General features: G+C 39.0%; 1 long non-coding RNA gene across 4 annotated transcripts; it reads right to left on the bottom strand.

Moving 5' to 3' along the window:
• Positions 1-638: 638 nt before the first annotated feature.
• LOC114306893 (uncharacterized) lies at positions 639-5,545 on the bottom strand. 4 transcript variants are annotated; one of them, XR_003644877.2, is made up of 5 exons: positions 5,283-5,545; positions 3,188-3,249; positions 2,667-2,777; positions 2,179-2,213; positions 639-954 (listed from the first exon to the last, which is right to left on the bottom strand). It is a non-coding gene; the product is annotated as an uncharacterized LOC114306893 (long non-coding RNA). The 4 variants fall into 4 exon arrangements; XR_014338212.1 differs by lacking the exon at positions 639-954 and adding an exon at positions 1,586-1,682; XR_003644876.2 differs by lacking the exon at positions 2,179-2,213.
• Positions 5,546-21,034: the final 15,489 nt, after the last annotated feature.

Raw genomic sequence — 21,034 nt, 5'->3', positions numbered from 1 at the left:
CACGTAAGTTTTCACAAATATACGTAGGTTGTAAATTCTTAACTTCTTATGGATTAATTTATATATGTATTAGCTTTTTGGCTTTCGAAGGTTATTTTTGTAATTATGAGCGTGCCAGCAAGGATCAATCAGTCTTTACAGAATTGTAATTGCCAAACAATTATTCAAACGATTGTATTATGGTTCTTTTAGCCTCAATAAAGAGAACTTTTACTGGTGGCTTACTGGTAGCTTGACTTCAGAGAACTTGAGCATAAGAACAGTTAAATAAGCTGAAGCATTTCATTACACTACAGGAAAATTGAGATTTACTGGCATTTGTAAAACGCCGCAATAGGCTCAAAAAACGCCGCAAAAATATAAAGTGACGTGTACAAAATTCGTTGCAGATGTGGCCGCCGTCATATCTTTGTGGCATTTTAAAAACGCCACTAAATATTTTGACGATGTTTCTTTAAAGCGCCACTGATTCTTAACCTCTGTTAACAGTGTCCGTTAGAAGGGTTAACTATGACGTAATCATGACGATATTTTGCGACGTTTTTACGAAAACGCCACCTTTTCTCTCTCTTTAAAAAAAAAAAAAATAAATTCATAATTAATTATGCTTTTACTTTTGTTCAAAGCAAACCTATTATCCATCACCATTTTCAAAATATATACGATAATGTGAGTCAATATATATTTTTCAATTTTCCACAACTTATAAATAAATAAAAAAAACCCTTAAAACAAAGTATGTTAAATCAATACAAAAAAATAAAAATAAAAATAAAAATAAAAATTACTAATACTTTTACATTTTAATAATAATAAAAAAATATGGAGTGTGCCCTCCAAACTTTGAAAATAACTTCATCTTCTAGTCATCCAATCCTCTTCAGCAAAATGATGATATATACCGGAATCATCCTTCCATTCTTTGTCATTCTCAAGATTATAAAAGCTTTTTTACTGTAATCAAAAAGAAAAAAAAAAAAAAGAAGACAAACTCAATCTGATTAGAAAGAAGTTAGAGGCAGATAAAAAATAGACTTGATAGTTGGATTCTTACAGCAGCCATTGACTATCAACCCAAAAATATCAGCCATTGAGCATGCTATTATCAGTTGAAGACTAAAAAATAATGATCTTAAAAGTGCTATTGCACAAAAATGATTCGTCATGCAACCTAGTAAGTAAATTTGCAAAATCTATCACTAACCCATTTGCAACCTAGCAATTAATATATATATATATATATATGCATTATCCATCATTAACCCATTTCCCTCAATGTCAAGCACAACAAAGCATCACTAAACATCTAACATAAATAAATTTATAACTGCAAAAATACACAATCTCATTGTATACATAAGTAATCAGACAATATAGTTCTAAAATAAGGGCTCAATGTGTGATAACCTAAGAGAAAGAATTCAATAATAGTTTAAAACTGGCAAATGTACACTATTCTACCACAATGCAGCAAAGGATCTCATTGATTGATTGTAGATAATATTTGGTGAACAAAAATGTAACATGGAGAACTAAGTGATGAGCATAGTAGAGAACTCACTGCAAGCACTCTGCTGCATCATATATGTCCATGGTTTCTGTACTTGTGTCATCAATTTTCAGATAACATCTCTAGACAAAATGCCGGCCTTGTGTGAACATTGAGTCCTATGGCCACGACACTGTCATATCTGAAAATGGTAAGGACTGTGATTGTGTTGCTCTAAGATTCTTGATTCTTTGAAATGTGCAGCAGTGTTTTAGTATTTTGCAGTAATTTTGCAGTAAGTAAATAACAGGAAGATTAGGCAAATGACGGACACGAAAGTGACTAAAAAACAAAACATGTCGATAAATACAATAAATGCATTTGATCGTGCATGTTGGGTCAGGAGATTGAAGAAGTTCGACGATCAAAACAATGTGATTCTGAGGTTGGTGACAATTTTTAGGACATAACTAACCAGTTGCACCATTCAAATCTAAAACATGTCTTTTTTTTTGTTCCTGATAAATTTAAATTTTGTGATCAAGTTAGCAAAGATTCATCCAAATTGCATTTGTTTTGTTGATTACAACAGAGATCAGAATTTGTGTCTAGCACTAATCTTTAATAAGAATTCATAACAAATTGTTAAAAAGTTTTTAAAAAAATTGCATTAAAGATGAGCATCTTACACATTTGTTAAGATGGCTGCTTCCATCACTATGTCCTGTAGCAGATTGAAAACAGAAGTTTCATGAATACATGACCAGATAATGATGGGCAATTTCATTACAATCTTGAAGCACTTTGAGAAATTATATTGGTTCAAAACACACACACATATTGTTCTTCAATGCAAGAATATCAAGAACCCTAACCTCCAAAAAAAAATTCAGAATCAATATTAATCAATATCGAGAATATGAAGAAACCCATCGCCAATTGCTCGTAATACCATAATCAACAAGCCTTAATTACCACTAAGCATTTCTTGATAACATCATGAAAGAAAAAAACCCTCAAAATTGGAACAACTTAAACAACAAAGACATGCAAATCTTGCAAGTTTATATTGGAATTATGATGGTTCTGTTATTATTAACACGCACAGTACAGAAATTGATGCATAATTCAAAGCAACCAACGCACAACAAACAAAGAAGAGAGAGAGTGATCATACATTGGAAACTAACTGGTCGGTGAATGCAAAAGTGGTACTGCATTGGCGGCAGAGGTAGTTACGGACACCTGGTTCTTGAAACATCTTCAAACAGCTTCGGAAGCACCAACTCTTCAGCCAGAGCAAGTAATCAAATTCAAGAAAGTTATTATTGGGATTATGAAGAAATAAATAGTTTGAATTTTAGAAAGAATACAAAATAGAGCATGGTTGGACTAAAATGAGAAGTTGAATTGATAGATAGGTTGAGTAAGAACTGAGGAATTTAAGTAGCTCTCAATGGGATTTGTAAAGCCAGAAGTATATATAGATAGATAGGCTGAGCAAGAACTAAGGTTAGAGAGAGAGAGAGGGAGAGAGAGAGAGAGAGAGAGATAAATAAAAACTTGAACTTGCATAGATTGAAATATTTCACACACAAACAAAATTCAACTATATAATATATTTCCATTCACATTTCAACATTTTAACTTGCAGTAGAAGAGCAAAAAGGCTGGCATCTATGAGGACTTAATGCTTACATTTACTACAGTAGTGGGCTATTAGAGGAGATCCGCAGTTGTAACAAAAAGAATGTCTGCATCTGTGATCATCCACAAAAACAAAATATACACATATAAGTAAGCAAATGATTGGGAGTAAAAAATAAATAAACTAAAGAGACATGCTTGCTAAAAAAGATCAATCAAACACTACATATGATTTTTTATGTTCTCAACTTGAAGACCAAGATCGTATGACATAGGAAGTAGAAATGCAGTAAAAAAAAATGAAAGGAAGTTTGACAGAGTTGAGAACTACATCAAGAATAGTACTGTTTATACACCAAAAGACCAAGCAAGGAAGTAGAAAGTTAACTTTGTGCACATATTCCTATGGTTGTTAACTGTCTATATTTATTGGTATCAGTTTGGGGCATAAAAAGCTTTTGTTATTAATATAAGGGAACATTTGTCCATAATTTATCTTCTTTTATTGCTATAAATATGTCCCTGATATAACTTTGATGTGGGCTGGCTTCAGTTAGATTGCTGAAAGCATCGTTACTATTTCATCATCTCGTGTGGCTGCAGCTGAACTGTTATCTTGCAGAATGATTTGTTTCTTCATCTTATGTTCTTTCCCATATTCACATCCACAACATAAACTTTAGTGAGTTGATTTATTCACTTCTCATGCATTCAGCATGTTAAGTAAGCAATTCCTGTTGCTTGTAGCCTTTCTTTTATGCCAAATCAATTGTTGAGGATTTAGCATGTTCAGTTCAGCTGGTGTTGTGAATGTGGGACCTTCTAGTCTTCTTTTTGTTTTTTTCTTCTTTTTTTAAAGAAACAACCATCATCAGTATATAGGACAGGACTATATGTCCAAGTTTATTTGTTGATCATAAAGGTAAAATTTATGTGGTTATTTCATTGGTGAACTTGTCCTCATACATTAAGATGTAGGTATGGTGAATGGAGATGATTTTCTTATGTTTTCATAGGCTAGCCTGTCATTAAAATAGAAAACTTGTTTATCTTCTTTTAATGATTCTAGTACACCACCCTGACATGCCTTTAATTTTTGATGCTGTACACAGTTCAAACCATTGTGGCATCTTATGTTGTTGATAAGATGCCTGATTGTCTAAGAAGACCTCAGTTACTGCTGATAAAAAAGAATACCTCCTTACATCTTTTATATGCTTCTGTCAGTGAATAAATTTGTCCTCTTCAATTTGCCAGCTCTGTTGAGCTTGCAGGAATTTTAGGCAATCATTAAATTTCTTATTCTTTGAATGGTCTTAGTATTTTAGATACTTACATTTGTTGGAGCCTCCAGAAAGATCACTTATCATGGAATTGTATTTGTCTATAATACAAATATAGTTGTACGTAGCTATGGTGAAGAAGAGGTTACTGTAAAGTTTGGGGGAAATGGTTCTTTTATCAATCTGTTACGCCTAGTTCTATTCTATTTCCTTCTTAGTGCCTTTCTCACATGCAAGGGAAAATTCTTTCCAGTATCTCTGAGTTTGATTCCTTGAATTCATTGTAATGATTCCAACAATTTTAAAAAATCATGCATTTTAGTATAACCTGTCTTGGTCATAATTACAATATAATTATAGTAGTTATAATTTCTTATTTCCATTTTTGTTGGAATAAGTAATCCTTATGATGTTTAAATATCTTTCAATCTCTCCTTACCCATTAAGTACACAATTTTGTTTACCATATGCTATCCACTCAATGCTCTTATTTAGAATACATTGAGGGTAAAATGTAACTTTGTTATTTTCTTTTCCTTAATTCAATAGACTGCTTGGTTAGAGTGAGATAAGTAGCACATGGTATTTTTTTGTCAGCTAATTGGATGATAGTCATCAATTAGTTCACATTGGGAAAAACAATAGTTTAATGGCTCAATCGGGAAAATATAAAGAGTAATGACCAATACTTTAGGGGGCAAAGTTTAAGCACCCTTGATTGTATTAACATAAGTACAGATAGATAATAATAGATGATGCTTTATCTTTTTAAATACGTGAAGATAGTAAATTACGTGTTTGAGATCAGATTTGAGAGAGAGAGAGAGAGAGGACAAGACCAGAGTAGCGATGAGAGGACTAACCTTAGGAGGAGCTTTGCCCTTTGATCCATAAATTAGAATCCCTTCGCTACCATAACAACTCGATTACCAGAAACCCAATATTCATGATCTCGTCTTCTCCTCTTGCTTCGATTCGACAAGTCTCAGTCCCGATCCCTGTCTCGATCCCGATCCATGATCTCGATCCTTTTTCACTCCTCGGTCTCGTAACCTCGCATTCGTGCAACTCAATCTGTCCATCTTTCTCTATAAAATTATCAGAATCAGAATCAAGAAAAACAAAAAATAGTCAAGAAATTTTAACCAAATCGATTCAAGAATCGATGGATTTAGAATTAGCACTGAACCAGTTCATCGAAATCGAACCTGATGAATCTCTCAAGGAGCACAAGGAGAGAGAGAGAAAACCCTAGATCTAGGACGGACAGAGAAAACGATAGAGAGAGAATGATAGAGACGGAAAGAGAAATGGGGACGGAGCATAGTGTAACGCGTGCTTATAAGAGTGTAACGCGTGTTTTTAATTTAACTTTACGCCTTCCACAGCGTTGGTCAAAAAACGTTGTCTAAAAAACGTGGTTATAGGCAACTTTTGTTGTAGTGTTAGTATGAAAAACTTACAATGATCTTAGCTCCGTAGAGATTTACAGCGGCAATATACTCGAAAACTACTCCTACAAATGAAGTGCAGCGCAGGAACTTAAAGTACAGAAATGTAAAGAACAGGAAATAAAACTGGAATATGTAAAGTAAGACTGGTTTTCTTTAGATTTCTTTTCGTCCCCATCTCTGAAGTCCTTCCTGCTATTTATACTCTCCGAAGATAACCATCGAACTGTACTTCAAACTGTCAAACTGCTCCTCCGTGATCGCTGATCATGTTACCTTATAAGTAGTTCCACTACGCCTTCACTTGCAGTTAGGCTTCCCTCCTACATTCGAATTTGAATGTGAGCAACCGTTGAAGCCACGTCACCGTACATCTCTTTGTTGATCCGCTGCTACTCAGATCTTATAACAACCAATATTAACTGCCACGTGTATGATCAGGATCGAAGACCTGACTGGTCTCCCCATATTACCCTTACTTTGCCACGCGTCAAATTGTCACTGGCTAGCACAAAATATGTAGCCAACATTACCCCCCGCACTAATATGCCCAAGGCTTGGTGATATTAGTGGATCAGGGTCCTTTTTCCTACGTCTTAGAACGTGCATAGGTTTTGCATCTTCCCAGAAATGCAACTGTCACTCACCATCTGTATTAATACTCGCGTTTTGATCCTTTAAGTATTTTCACTGTCTTAGTATTCGAACAGACTGATACATTTTATGGCCAAATTAATTCTTTCCTCCAGCGATGAAGCACACGAAGAGTCATATGTCGATGCTGTTTCTCATCGAAAGCATGCATTTATTAGCCACCTTTACCCACCTTTCTATATTCAGGTCATGGATGCCTTTGCAAATTACCGACCTTTGGATTACGAACACATTGCTCTTAATCCTTCGATTCAGAAAGCTACAAATATAGACATAAGAAGTTTTTCCTCTGACCTACTTTTACAGTTCGAACAAACTGCTCTCAAACCTTTGATTCGGAAAGTTGCAAATATGGACTTGAGAAACTCTTCTTCACAAATCTCTGTATGGGATAAAGCTGCAACTTCTTCCTCTTCTGGGGGTTCTGACTGGACAAGCTGGTCAATACCTGAGACCTGTGATTTGAAGAAGTGAATCAATCATCATTTTGTTGAGTTTACTAACCCTTTAGAGTTTCCTTCCTATGCTCGAAGTTCAGTTGTCTATCCCTATGTGCCCATTGACCATCGGCGTAGTCTGGAGGAGAATCTTCTTGTAGCATGGTATACATCCTCCATGCCTACAAAGATAGTGCACGCTGCCCCCCGTCCAGAAGAAGCACAAGGGTATAACCCATCATTCTTAGCCCAGAAGGCGAAGATCTGTTCTTCTGACTGGCTTGATTATATTAATGCCTTTGTTCCTTCTGCTCCCGTGTCATCTCCGAAAATAGAAGCGTCCACACCTTCTTCTTCGTCTCCCGAAATTGAAGTATTCATACCTTCTCCCCCACCAATTCTTTCCTGGACAGAGAAACTGAAGCTTGCCCTATCCATGGAAAATGTCTTCCCACCTTATAAACCTCTACCTTTTCCTACTCCAGCTGAGCGGAAACAAGCTTAACTTCTGTTTGCAGCTTTCTCTCATTTGCCTTTTAATGTTCTTGAGGACGACGTCCCTCTCAAGAACCTTCGATGGGCTTGTGATATTCTGACTAGGGGTCATGTCCTTAATCCCCTTGCTCAGGCAGAACTTCATATGTTTCTGGACCAACTTTCATTGCTCCTTAACTGGCATCGAAATTCTGTGGCTACTACACAATCTTTAGACCAACTTTCGTCTCTTCGAATTCATGCTCAGTACGAGGCAGAGAACTTCATTGAAGAATTCGGTGATTTCAAGAATAAAGATTCCGCGTATTGGGATGACTTAGACATTGACGAATTGGAACAAGGATTAAGAGAGGTGGCTTTCGAAATAAAGGCTGAAGAGCTCTACTATGAAGTGAGAGCACATCAACTTATGCAGCCAATGCTAGAAAATTTGGGAGATAGAATAAGGAAAGAACAAAAGTTTATTGATCATTGTTGGACTAAATTTCATGATCTTGTTATTTATTCCATTCCTTATTTTTATGAGCTCGAGTTCATACCGAGATAGGGTCATCCGATGTAATCGCTTTGGTTTTAATATAAACAAAATTCTTCTTCATTTGTCATTGTTTGACCCTGTCTTCACATGTGTTTTCACTTGTGTTTTAAAAGTCAACTCAAAGCTTCGAACTTTGAACAATTTCATCCTCTGAATCTGGACTTAATTGTTTTAAATGAAACACTAAATGAGCCAATTGTAAACCTTTCCAATTTGTGGAATAAAGTTGACAGTTTTGGCTGATTTTCAATTAGAAACAGTGCTTCGAATCTAGCAATCTTATACTTAAAGTCTGTTTTGACCATAGTTAACATCTAGTCATTGTCATTATTGCTTTTGATGTCTCAAACACCAAATCTCATCCTTAAAGAATCTCAAGTTTTGACTCGAAGGACATTACCTTTGTTAAAAACCTAAAAACAGGTCTTTAAACTCTTTTAAGTGAAATAAACACTCGAGTATTTTTATATTTTGGGTATGGCAACTTGCTTCAAAGCCGGCTTCTCTGTTTCAAAGCCGTTTGACTTGGCTTCGAAGCAAAATATCTTACTTCGAAGCTAACCTCAACAACTAGGCTTTGTTTTTCCCTCCAAAAGCATCAATATTGAAAGAAGCTTTTGTATTCGCACTTCTAATACTTAACAGCTCATGTAATATATTTTCAAATACGAGGGCTTTAAAAACCCTTTTGTTTCGTGCTCTGAAATCACTTGCTCTTCTAATCGCACAAACCCCTCTTACTACCGATCTTCGGTTTCTCTCTACTTCCTTTCCCGGTTTCACTTTCAAGAAAAACATACTGTCAATGGCTTCTCCTTTACTATCAGTCGTAGAGCGTACGAGCCCATCTGTGGCCCTGAAGAGGATTATTGATGCAGAATGTGAAAAGTACAAAGCTGGGGAGAAAAGCGCTATTGATGGACGCATCTTTGTCCCTCGTCGCCATGTGCAGCTAGACTACGTGCTCGGGCCTATATTCAAAGAGATCTTTACTGAGCTCCCAGCCCTGTATCCCCGACTGGAAAACCAATGTCTTTTCTATAAAGGTGGTCTTGACTGGAGGAACTGGAGGATAAATCGCCCCCACCGATGCTGGCCCACGGTGAGACCAGAGTGGCAAGAATGGTATAATCGGGTTATTCCTGCTAGGACCCTAGACCTTCAAGAACTCTGCCTTCTCGATGCTCTCAGACTATCTAGGGTAACTATCTCAGAGGACCCTTTCCTTATTCCTGATGCCCTATGTTTTTGGAATCCTGTCTTTAACTTTTTCTAATTTAGATGTGGGATGATGGCCCCTACTGTTCTTGATATTTGCCATTTACTGGGACTATCTCCCATTGGCACCCCTTTTGGACCGGATTATCCTGATTTAGCAGTCCCTTTCTCTCACCCCTCCCTTAACTCATCTTATAGTGATTTAGCAGTCCCTTTCTCTCACCCCTCCCTTAAAAGAGAGGGCCCTGTGACTGATAAGGAATTCTTTTCTTTCTTATTGTATTGGCTTTGCAAATTCCTTTTTTGGACCTCCTCTCAGAGAATCATGCTTGAATTTGCCCCTCTTGCCAAAGCCTTTGTTTTACAGAAAAAGGTGGCCTTAGCCCCACATGTTCTAGGTCACGTATATAGAGTCTGCTCCATTTTCTGTAAGAAACCCTTAGATGCTAATCAAGGGGGGCCATTCTGGATCCTTTAGTTTTGGCTTTTCGCCTATTTTACTGTGTTATAATCCAAATGCCTTAAATTTTCCGAGCCAAACCCTCTTACTCATGGCATAAGGTTGGCCAATGCTTCACTTTACCATTCTACCTTTGCTTTTTACTTCTCTTTATTTCACCAGCTTCCAGCCTCCCTTCCTACTTACCGTTTTCGTCCCTTTGAACCTTCCATTGGTCCATCTTGGTTGAGGAATTTCCTAAGTGACCAGTCCTGTACTTCACCTATTCACAAAGATATATGGGCTTCCATTCTGATTCCCAGAGAGTTATTTATCGGGACTTTGAAACCGAAGGCCTACAAATGCATTACTGAACCTTACTGTCCAGCTCAATTTGCTAGACAATTTGGCCTCACACAAGGGGTCCCAATACCTCTCTGTAGCAACACAAATCTCAGCCATACTAGAAGGGATCTGAAAGTCTGGAAATCCAGGCTAGAAGAGGCAACTTTTAAATTTCTAGATGACTTGGCCAACTTCGAGTACACCCCTTTCATTCCTCAAGGTACCGTATTGAAGAGGTACCAAAACTGGTGGGTGACTAACATGGAGATTTATTTGGCCATTTCACCTTTAAACCTACTAACGATGTTAGATGTGACCAAGCCCAAAGAAACTGGGGTTGTCACTTCTTCCACTGTTTCAGATATAGCACATGCTACAACACAATCTGCTCCTGTTGCTTCAATTTCTCCTAGAGTTACTCGGGCTGCCTCGAAGAAAGGTATACCCGTGTCCCTTCTTCTTTTGTCTTTTATAATGCATTTTGCCTTATCTTTAATTCTTCTTTTGTGGAGGTGGTCAATCACAAAAGAAAAGGAGGCTCTTTGAACTTGAGAAGGAAACATCCGATATTCAAGGAGAAGAAACAGATGAAGAGGAAGAGTTACCTTTGAAATGAAAGAAGAAAGCGATCGTCTTTTCATCTGACTCGGTTAGGGATGAGACAACTGCCAGAGAGATGAAAGATGAATTCATCTCTTCGGAATCCAGATTGCAGCTTGAAGAAGTTGAGGAAAAAGTTGAGAAAGAAATTGAGAAGGAGCAGACCCTGCCAATACAGAGAAAAAGGAAAAGAAAGGTGACTGTCTCTCCTTCTGATATGGTCGAAGACTCTGATTCTGAGACAATTGCTAAAGCAATGGAGAAGAGAAAAAAGATGTCTGCTTCCACTCCTGTCTTGGTTGAGGATACCATCCATGAAGCAGCCGTCAAGACAGTAGAACAAGAACATTCTAAAGCCATGATTGTCTTCGAGAGAGCTGAGAAGACACGGCAGCAACAATTTCTGAGAGATGAAGCTGCCGCTGCTGACATACTACAAAGGAAAACTGCAAGAAGACAACAAACTACCAGATATTACACCCTTCATAGTTCTCCTATCATTGCCGACACTTCTGGCGCAGGTAATTTTATGCTCCTGCGATTTTTCCTCTGTTAGTCTTTGGTATTGAGGTTTAACATTGCCTTACATTTCTTCCTCTTGCAGCAGCAACTTCTGAGTTCATCTTTCCAATGAGACCTCTCTCAGTTTCACTCGAGGTTGATCAGATGCAGGATGTAAGGACTATTCAGACCATACTCCCACTTCCAGGGTCTACATTTCCTGCACTTTTCTTGAGACCAAGCATTCCTGTACTTCTTTCTCTTGGTTTGACTCCACGTCTTTCTTACTTGACTCTTGACTTTCCTCAATTTACTTCTTTGCCGAGTCTTGCTCCTCGTTTTCCTTCCAAGGAGATTCCAAATGCTACCTTATCTCTGATGGGTGCTGACAGCTCTCCAACTCGTGACTTATCACCCTTACCTAACTCCAGCCCTCCTTCACTTGATTCATTGGTAGCTAGGACCATGAAGACCATTAAAGATGCTCCACCCATTTCTCCTATCCCTATGCAATCTTCCGTGTCTCCCATGGCAACTCTCTCTGCGCCCCTCATGTCTAATGATGAGATTGATGTCTTTGAAGCAAGATTAGCTAGTCTTTTTGACATCACCTCTACTTCTCCGACATTTGATGAGGAGGCTGAGCCATTAGTTTTGGCTGATTCTTTGCTGGAAATTTTTGAGAGCTTTCCTTCCTCCAGCAGCCAACCTTCTGTGCCTTTGATAGACTTGGACACTTGTCTAGACCTGTTAATTTCTTTTTCGAGGATTCCTTTCGAGGCTCTACAAAGGCCTATAATTAAAAATGGGTTTCTTCAATGTTGCAAACTTGCTGAGCAGTCTGGTATGGATGTCTCAAATCATCTATCCCAGGCAGCAGCTGCTATCGATTTTTACATCAGCATTTGTCATGCTGCCAAGGCTGCAGATGAGAAATTGGTTAGAGACCAAAGTTTTGTTTCTCAAGTGCATACTGAAGTATCGAAGCTTAAGGAACAACACTCCTCTACCTCTCACTTTCGAACTCAACTGCTGGAGAGGAAAGCTCAACTCGAAGAGGAGCTTTCTGCAATGAATCAGGCCTTACTCCGAACTGACCTCAAACTGCAAATCACCAATCAAGGGCTGACCGATCAAAAGAGAGACATGGCTGCAGCTATTCAACTATTTTCGTCATTTACCAATAGGAAATCTGTTGTACAAAAACAGCTAAAACATTGTAATGATTTTTGGGCCAATTTGTGGCACGATGTACTTGACTCTTTATAAAACATTTCCTTGTTTATTATCTTATGTTCTTGTACACAATGTTTATTTTGTTCCCTGTGTTTCCCAAATAGTTGGAAAATAAGGCTTTAAATATCTGCCATTAATCTTTTTGGGATGCATATAACCATTCAAATTTTTCAAATGGTATGCTCCAAAAGGCAAAACTCTATGAATTTGATATGGTCCTTCCCAGTTAGGTGACCATTTGCCAAATCTATGGCTTTTAATTCCTATTGGAAGTATTGTCTTCCACACCAAATCACCTTCATCAAAGCCAACGTGTTTGACTTTCTTATTATAATTTTTGGCTGCTTTCTTCTTCTGAAAGAGAATTCTATTTAATGCCAAAATTCTAGTTTCATCTATGTCTTCTAACTCCAAGCACATACTCTGATAGTACTGCTCAGGATCCAACTGGTCTTGGCATCTTACCCTTAAAGATTTAACATTGATCTCCACAGGTAATACTGCATCATGCCCATAAACTAAGGCATAAGGAGTGACTCCTATGCTTGACCTTGGGGAAGTTCTATAAGCCCACAATACATCTAACAATAAGTTATGCCAATCTCTAGGATTATCTTCCATAACCATTTGTATTCCCTTTTTTAAGGACTTGTTAGATGACTCAGCTTGACCATTGGCTTGTGCGTAATATGGGATGGAATTAACAAGGCTAATCCCAAACTCAGCCACAAAAGACTTTACCATTTTCCCATCAAAAACAGTCCCATTATCAACCGTTATCGTTTGTGGGATGCCAAATCTATGGATCAAATCCTTAATGAACTTAATAACCTCCGTCTGATCTACAGCTTTGTATGGCTTAGCTTCGACCCATTTGGTGAAATAATCAGTAGCTACCAAAATGAAACAATGATGCTTCAAAGAGGGAGGGTGTATTTTTCCCATCATATCCATGGCCCATCCTCTGAACGGCCAAGGCTTTATTACTGCATGTAGATCAGTTATGGGCACATGCCTTATTGTACTATGCTTTTGACATGCCTGGCAGCCCTTTGCATATTCTATGCAGTCTTTAAGGATAGTTGGCCAATAATAGGAATGTCTTCAAAGCAACCATCTCATTTTTACACCAGGCTGATGTGCACCACAGATGCCTTCGTGAACTTCAGCCATAGCTATTAATGCTTCTTTTGGCCCTAAACATTCCAACAATAGACCATCTCCCCCTCTTTTGTAGAAATCATTGTTATATATGATGTATTGCACAGATTGCAATTTAACTCTTTTGCTGGTTTTTGAGGATGGGCCAGCCAAGTATTGTATTATTGGATGTCTCCAATCTTGTCCCTGCAGATCATTATAATTGATTTCCAGGACCATGTTCCTCTTATTTAAGGGTGGTATAGATTTTTGGTATGTTGTTTGGCTTACATCCCACTGGGTACCATCCTTTCTCTTGAAATTCGAAGCTTTCTGAGCCACATCATTAGCTCTATTATTCAAGAATCTCGGAACATAAGTTACATTTACTATTTCAAATTGAGAGAGAAAATGTAATGCGACGACATAATATGGCAGCATACTTATACTTTGACACTTGAAAATCCCTTTTACTTAGTTAACGACCAATTGGGAATCTCCAAATATGTCAACTACATGTACTTGTAACCCAATAAGAATTTCCAATCCCACTATCAAAGCTTCATATTCAGCTTGATTATTAGAACAAGCAGTTTCATCCACTCTGAAACCATGTGTGGTTTCTATTCCATGCGGTGACCTGATCACTATACCAATTCCAGTTAGGCCATTGGCTTTCGATCCATCGAACCACATTTGCCATGACTCGACACTAGCCATACTGAGTTTCATTATCTCTTGACTCTCTGTTTGAGATGGATGGTCTGCCAAAAAATTGGCTAAAACTTGTCCTTTCATTGCCCTTTGGGGCACATATTCTAAGTGAAATTCTGACAAGGCTAATATCCATTTGCCAATTCTTCCCTTCAACATAGGTCTAGATAACATATATTTAACCAAATCTGTGGTTGCAATTACCAAGACAGTCGTAGGCAAAAGGTAATATCTTAATTTCATTACAGCAAAATACAGCGCAAGGCAAAGCTTTTCTACAACTGAATATTTACATTCACAAGAATTTAAAAACCTACTAAGGTAATAAACAGCTTGCTCTCTGCCTTCCTCATTGTCTTGGGCTAAGAAAGCTCCCAATGAATCTTCTGCTGCAGCTATGTACAACTTCAAAGGCTTAACGCCATTTGGTGGCATCAGTACTAGAGGGTTGGCCAAGTAGGCTTTGCTTCCATCGAAAGCACTTTGATGCTCCGTTGTCCACACAAATTCATCTTCATCTTTCAGCCTTAACAAGGAAGAAAAAATTTTAGTTTTCCCTGCAGTGTTAGAAATGAATCTTCGAAGAAAATTAACCTGTCCAAGGAACTTTTGTAATTCTTTCTTACTTGATGGAGGTCTGGCTTCAATGATGGCTTTGGCTTTATTCTGGTCAATCTGTATTCCTTTCTTGTGTACTACATAGCCCAAGAAGTTTCCAGATGATACGCCAAAAGCACACTTAAGAGGATTAAGCTTCAATTTGAACCTTCTCATTCTTTCGAAGGCTGCCTCTAGGTGAAACAGATGTTCCTCCATGGATTGGGATTTGACCACAATGTCGTCAATATAACACTCTAAATACCCACCAATAAGGTCATGAAAGATAGTGTTCATAGCCCTCTGATACGTGGCTCTGGCATTTTTTAGGCCAAACGGCATTTTAACCCATTCGAAGGTCCCGATATTCCCAAGGCATCTGAATGCTGTCTTGTGAACATCCTCCTCCGCAATGCAGATTTGGTTATAACCAGAGTGCCCATCCATCATTGATAAAATTTGATGTCCTGCTGAGCTATCCACCAGCAAATCTACTATAGGCATAGGATATTCATCTTTTGGAGTCGCCAGATTTAGGTTTCTAAAATCGATGCATACCCTCATTTTGCCATTCTTCTTAACTACAGGTACAATATTAGATAGCCACTCAACATACCTGGCTGTCCTGATAAAGCCTGCCTAGAGTAGTCTAAGAATTTCTTCCTTAACTTTCTGGACCACTTCCGAACCCATTCTTCTTAGTTTTTGTATGGCTTGAAGTTAGGCTTCATAGGAAGCCTATGTTCCACTAATGACCTATCCAATCCTAGTAGTTCATTGTATGACCATGCAAAGCAATCTTTATATCTTCTCAAGAGAACCAACAACTGGTCCCTATCAAGAGAATTCAACCAAGCACTTATATAAATGGGTTGTTGTATAGAATCTTCCCCTAAATTTATTTCTTCTAAGGGGTCTTGTATCTGAGTACTTACTGGAACTCCTTCTTTGATTCTTTCTGACTTCGAAGAAGTCTCCTTGCTGTGTTCTGTTTCCAGGCACTTTGATTCCACCTCTTTATTCTCCTCCTCATAGACAAAGTCTGTCCACAAGGTTTCTTCTTCCTGTATTTCTTGGACTTTCGTTTCTATGTCCAATGCACAGTATTTATCAAGGGTCAAAACTCTGGCTTGTTGCTGCTCCCGCTTGCAGCCAATTGTCATCACTTCTTTCTCTTGCTCTCATACTTTCTGGACTATTGATTTTATATCCAATATTGAAAACTTAATTAAAGCCAAAGACCTGGCTTCTGGTGCTTCATCTTGCCGCTTATTACCAGGCATCATTGTCATCTTTAACAACTAGCTCTTCATCAGCACTTTCCTGGACTAAATGCTTCAGGTGTGCTACTTCCTCATCAGCTGGTACTTCGGCTGAGCCATCGAATTCCATCAGTATACTGAGCGGTGCCACGCCATCAATATACAACTTGGCTTCTGCGAAATCTGCACAGGCAATGAAAGGTTGAGGATCTGCATTAATTTCCTCCGTCTCCCCATTGCCTAGAGCTATTATCATTTTCTGATGCAAAGAGGAAGGCACACATTTATTAGTGTGGATCCAATCTCTACCAAGTAAAGCATTGTACTTCGCATTGCTGTCAATGACGAAAAACGCCGTCATGCAGTCCTTGGTTCTCACATTCAGGTTGATGGGTAGAATTTCCTAGGCCATTTGCTTGTCTCCAGCAAAACCAGCGATGGTTGTACTGGTTGGGATCAACTTGGGATTCTTCTTTCCTAATTTCTTCAAGGAGGATTTCGGTAGTAAGTTCACCGCCGCCCCATTATCCACCAAGACTCGATTTAACTGTATCCTATCGAAGAAGGCCTTAATGTACAAAGGCTTAACATGCTGCGTCATGGAATTCGAGGGATATTCGAATGGATACGAGAGGTTAATGCTTACTACTTCTTCGCTCTCATATTCAGCTTCCATTGGGGTAACCATTCCGAAATTATCTTGTACCATACTCGCTTATGAATCTTCACTAGAGATTGGAATTGGATCAACTTCTTGCCCCTCTTGATTCTCATCTCCAGCTTGGAATTCCTGCGGTAGTATGTGTACCATGTTCCCTGATACTGGGGGAAACGAGCCAAACTGGATGGCTGGCTGTACCTGTTTCCCCTCTTGGTCACCTTGGTCAATTACCTCAAAAACATCCTGCATGTTGCATTCTGGTATTTCATTGCTAATGGGTCCCTTCGAATGATTTTCCTCGGCTGGTTTTCCAACCAGAAATGTTTGCTCGGCCATGAAAGCTTCGAACATTTCTTCTTCCACCATTTCTTTCTTCTGGCTTATGCCAATTTCTTCTTCCGTTTCGCTACCACTCTCCATCAGAGCTTTCTCCAACCCTGCTAGGCTATCCTTCTCTCTGACTTTTAGTTCAGAATGAACCTTGGCCAACTGTTCTCTGCTGCAATCCACCTCATTTGGTAAAACTGGCTTTGGATTATGGTCTGACTTTCGATTATTCTTTTCTCCAGTCTGGATCAATGAAGAACTCTCTCCACTTTCTTTCAGGTCCTTTTGGTATTGGGTGTACCTACGCTGAATTTTCCTCCTTTGTGATCTGGAAATAACGGGGACCATATCTGGTTCCCTCGTTCTTGGGTGTTTCAGCAATACCCAGTTGTTGGGGGCCACCAAAGGAGGCTTAACCATCCTACTTTGATTTCCAACATTCCTTTGGGTAAGCATTTCCCTAGGTTTGTTTTGCATCACAAACCAATCTGGGACTCCAGGCACCTACGAACTTACTGACCCAGACGTTGAACTGCCTTTTTCTTCTTTCGAGGTCACCTTCGAGGCTGGCTGTGAAGACAATTGTTTGGCCTTGTCTCCAAGCTTTGAGCCTGATTCAGGCTCTCGATGATGGTGATCATTTTTTGTCCTTCGTGAAGCTGGCCCAGAGGGCCAATTCCTGGTTTTGATCTTAAAACCTGAATTCTTCTCCAGTCTTCTTTCAGAATGACTACTCTCCATCCTGTAATAGTTAGGTGACCTGGCCTCATATAAGGGCCTCTTGCCTTTAGCATGCATTCTATCAACTGCAGGCTCAACCACTAATGGTTGCCGCCTAAAATTAGCCGGATACGGCCTTTTATTATAAGCATTGGTTGGTTTGGGACGCCTCTGCACATCCCTGTAATATTGTTTCCCATCAACTGGAAGGCCTTTCAACCACTTATAACTCAGTCTGCACCTGGGACACATCCTTTGCATTACGGCTGCCTCTAAGGAGTCATCATCTAGTGCTTCTTCATCAAAGTCTTCCCTCTGATGTGAGAAATCTCGTCCAATAGTTGGTGGATTTCTAATGTCTTTTTTGGTTGCTGTCTGGTTGGCCACATGCATCTGTACATTGACATCTTCCAATTCTTTCAAAGACAGGTTCTGAAAGTCTGACATAATGACATTGGCTGCTACCTCTCCAATTTCTGGAAATGGATTGCTATCGATCCCCATGGCTTTTTCAGCTTTGGCTGGGAACTTCAAACTCCATTTCCGAATTCGTTCTTGGATCCTGTCTCAAAAAACAACACAGTTTTTAGTCGAGTGAGACCAAGAATTATGCCATTTACAATATACTTTTCCTTTAAGTTCATCAAGAGATGGAATTTTAACCCCTTTTGGTAACTTAAGGAAGTTGGCCGCAAGCAAATGATCAAAAATGTCATCTGCCTTAGTTAAATCGAAAGAATATTTCCTGTGGAGATCTTTCTTTTTAAACTGCTGGTCAATTGTCGTATCTTTATGAATTAATGCTTCACAGATCATAGGCTCTTTTCCCACAATCTCTGCTGTATCAATCTCATAATTAGGATCTTTGTAGTATGTCCTATATGATGCATTATTTCGATCCTGTTCCTCTTCTAGTAATGCTTCATATCTAGATACTTTATAAGTCAGTTCCACTAAATCTCTAAACTCTGTTGAATCAAATTTCTTTCGAAGCCTGAACTCTAAGCCATTTTGGGCCAATCTTACGAATTCCGTTTCTGGCAAGATTACTCTACATTTATTTCGAGCCCTCTTAAATCTGGAAATAAACTGAGTAGCCTTCTCTTCAGGCCTTTGACTCAATCTTGCCAAGTCTACCATGGAAACTTCTGGCTCTGATTGGAAGAATTGGGCATGAAATGCCTCTTCCATTTGCTGCCAAGTCTGGATGGAGCCAGGTGGAAGGTTAATGTACCATACAAACGCTCCCCCAGTTAGAGAATTCGAGAATAGTCTCAACTTCATATAGTCATGATTGGTAAATTCACCACATTGAGCGGCAAACCTAGCAATATGCTCTACTGTTGATTGGTTTCCGTTCCCATGAAAGAGGACAAAATCTGGTATCCTGAAACCTCTTGGATATTCATGTACCCTATCGACCCATTCTGGGTATGGTTTTCTATACACAGGAGTTTGGACCCCCCGAGCCATTGGTCCACACAACTCCCTAACTATCTCAGTAATTTGGTCCCTAGGGATCATATTTTGTGCCTGCTGAACCACTACTGGGGGAACAAACACAGGATTTGGTGGACAAACTTGTGCCTGTGGTCCTCTTGGTCCATAAGGTGGTACATTTGGGACTGGTTGTCCCTGTGGTACAGGTTGCTGTTGAGGGTGTAGGTAACCTCTTTGAGCCTGTCATGCGAAAGGACCCACGAAAGGTGCTGGAACAGGTATTGTATCCCTTCCATTTGTAGGGAAGCCTTCCAACCCCCCGTGTATAAATTCGAATAAGGGATTATTGTACCCCCTAGTGCCAGGTATGGCTTCGAATGTGAGATTTGGAACCATTCTTATGCTATTTTCTTGTACTGGACCAAATCCACCAATTTGCATGGCTTCACCGTTGAACATTGACGCATTCTGGCCTGCTACAGGCCTCGAAATGGGTTCGTACCAAGACTGAGGTGGTAATCTTTCATGAATCTGATTACTGATTTGACCATTAGAATGTCCATTAGCTTGCATAGGCTGTTTATCTCTAGCCAATCTTTGCTGAGGGACATTTACTTCTTCCATGTGTCTTACATTTGTTGGTTGGTGGTTATTCATTCGATCCAAAAAGGATGCTGCCCACCTTTCCATTGTGTTTATTAATTGTTGTCCCATAGCATCTACTAAGCCGCCCCACGGATTGACTAGCTGAGTAGATGGGACACTGGATGGTCCAATTCCTTGGTCTCGTCCACTATTACGAACAAATGGTATTTGCTCTAAAGTATTGGTCTGTTCGACCATGGGTTCTGATAAGATAAGAGTCTCCACAGGATGTGTTATCACATTATCCTCTGGATTGGATATCTCCACCTCTCCTTCCACGCCTTCTTCCAATCGTTCATTTTCTCCTTGTCTCCTACGTCTAGCCATTTTTTAAAGTATCCCACTGGGCGTGCCAAAAATATATGTTGGCTTTTTGGCTTTCGAAGGTTATTTTTGTAATTATGAGCGTGCCAGCAAGGATCAATCAGTCCTTACAGAATTGTAATTGCCAAACAATTATTCAAACGATTGTGTTATGGTTCTTTTAGCCTCAATAAAGCGGACTTTTACTGGTGGCTTACTGGTAGCTTGACTTCAGAGAACTTGAGCATAAGAACAGTTAAATAAACTGAAGCATTTCATTAGTATGAAAAACTTACAATGATCTTAGCTCCGTAGAGATTTACAGCGGCAATATACTCGAAAACTACTCCTACAAATGAAGTGCAGCGCAGGAACTTAAAGTACAGAAATGTAAAGAACAGGAAATAAAACTGGAATATGTAAAGTAAGACTGGTTTTCTTTAGATTTCTTTCTGTCCCCATCTCTGAAGTCCTTCCTGCTATTTATACTCTCCGAAGATAACCATCGAACTGTACTTCAAACTGTCGAACTACTCCTTCGTAATCGCTGATCATGCTACCTTACTTCGAACTACGCCTTCACTTGCAGTTAGGCTCCCCTCCTACATTCGAATTTGAATGTGAGCAACCGTTGAAGCCATGTCACCGTACATCTCTTTGTTGATCCGCTGCTACTCAGATCTTATAACAACCAATATTAACTGTCACGTGTATGATCAGGGTCGAAGACCTGACTGGTCTCCCCATATTACCCTTACTTTGCCACGCATCGAATTGTCACTGGCTAGCACAAAATATGTAGCCAACAATATGTTTGTGAAAATTTATTCAATTTTGTAAGGTAACTTAGGTATATTTGTAAAAATTTACACAAGTACGTATGGTATGTATT

Source organism: Camellia sinensis, chromosome 8, assembly GCF_055761805.1.
Source record: "Camellia sinensis isolate YWXY chromosome 8, ASM5576180v1, whole genome shotgun sequence".
NCBI classification, from domain to species: domain Eukaryota; kingdom Viridiplantae; phylum Streptophyta; class Magnoliopsida; order Ericales; family Theaceae; genus Camellia; species Camellia sinensis.
Note: the sequence above shows the minus strand (reverse complement) of the source record. Positions and strands in the feature narration are given on the sequence as shown.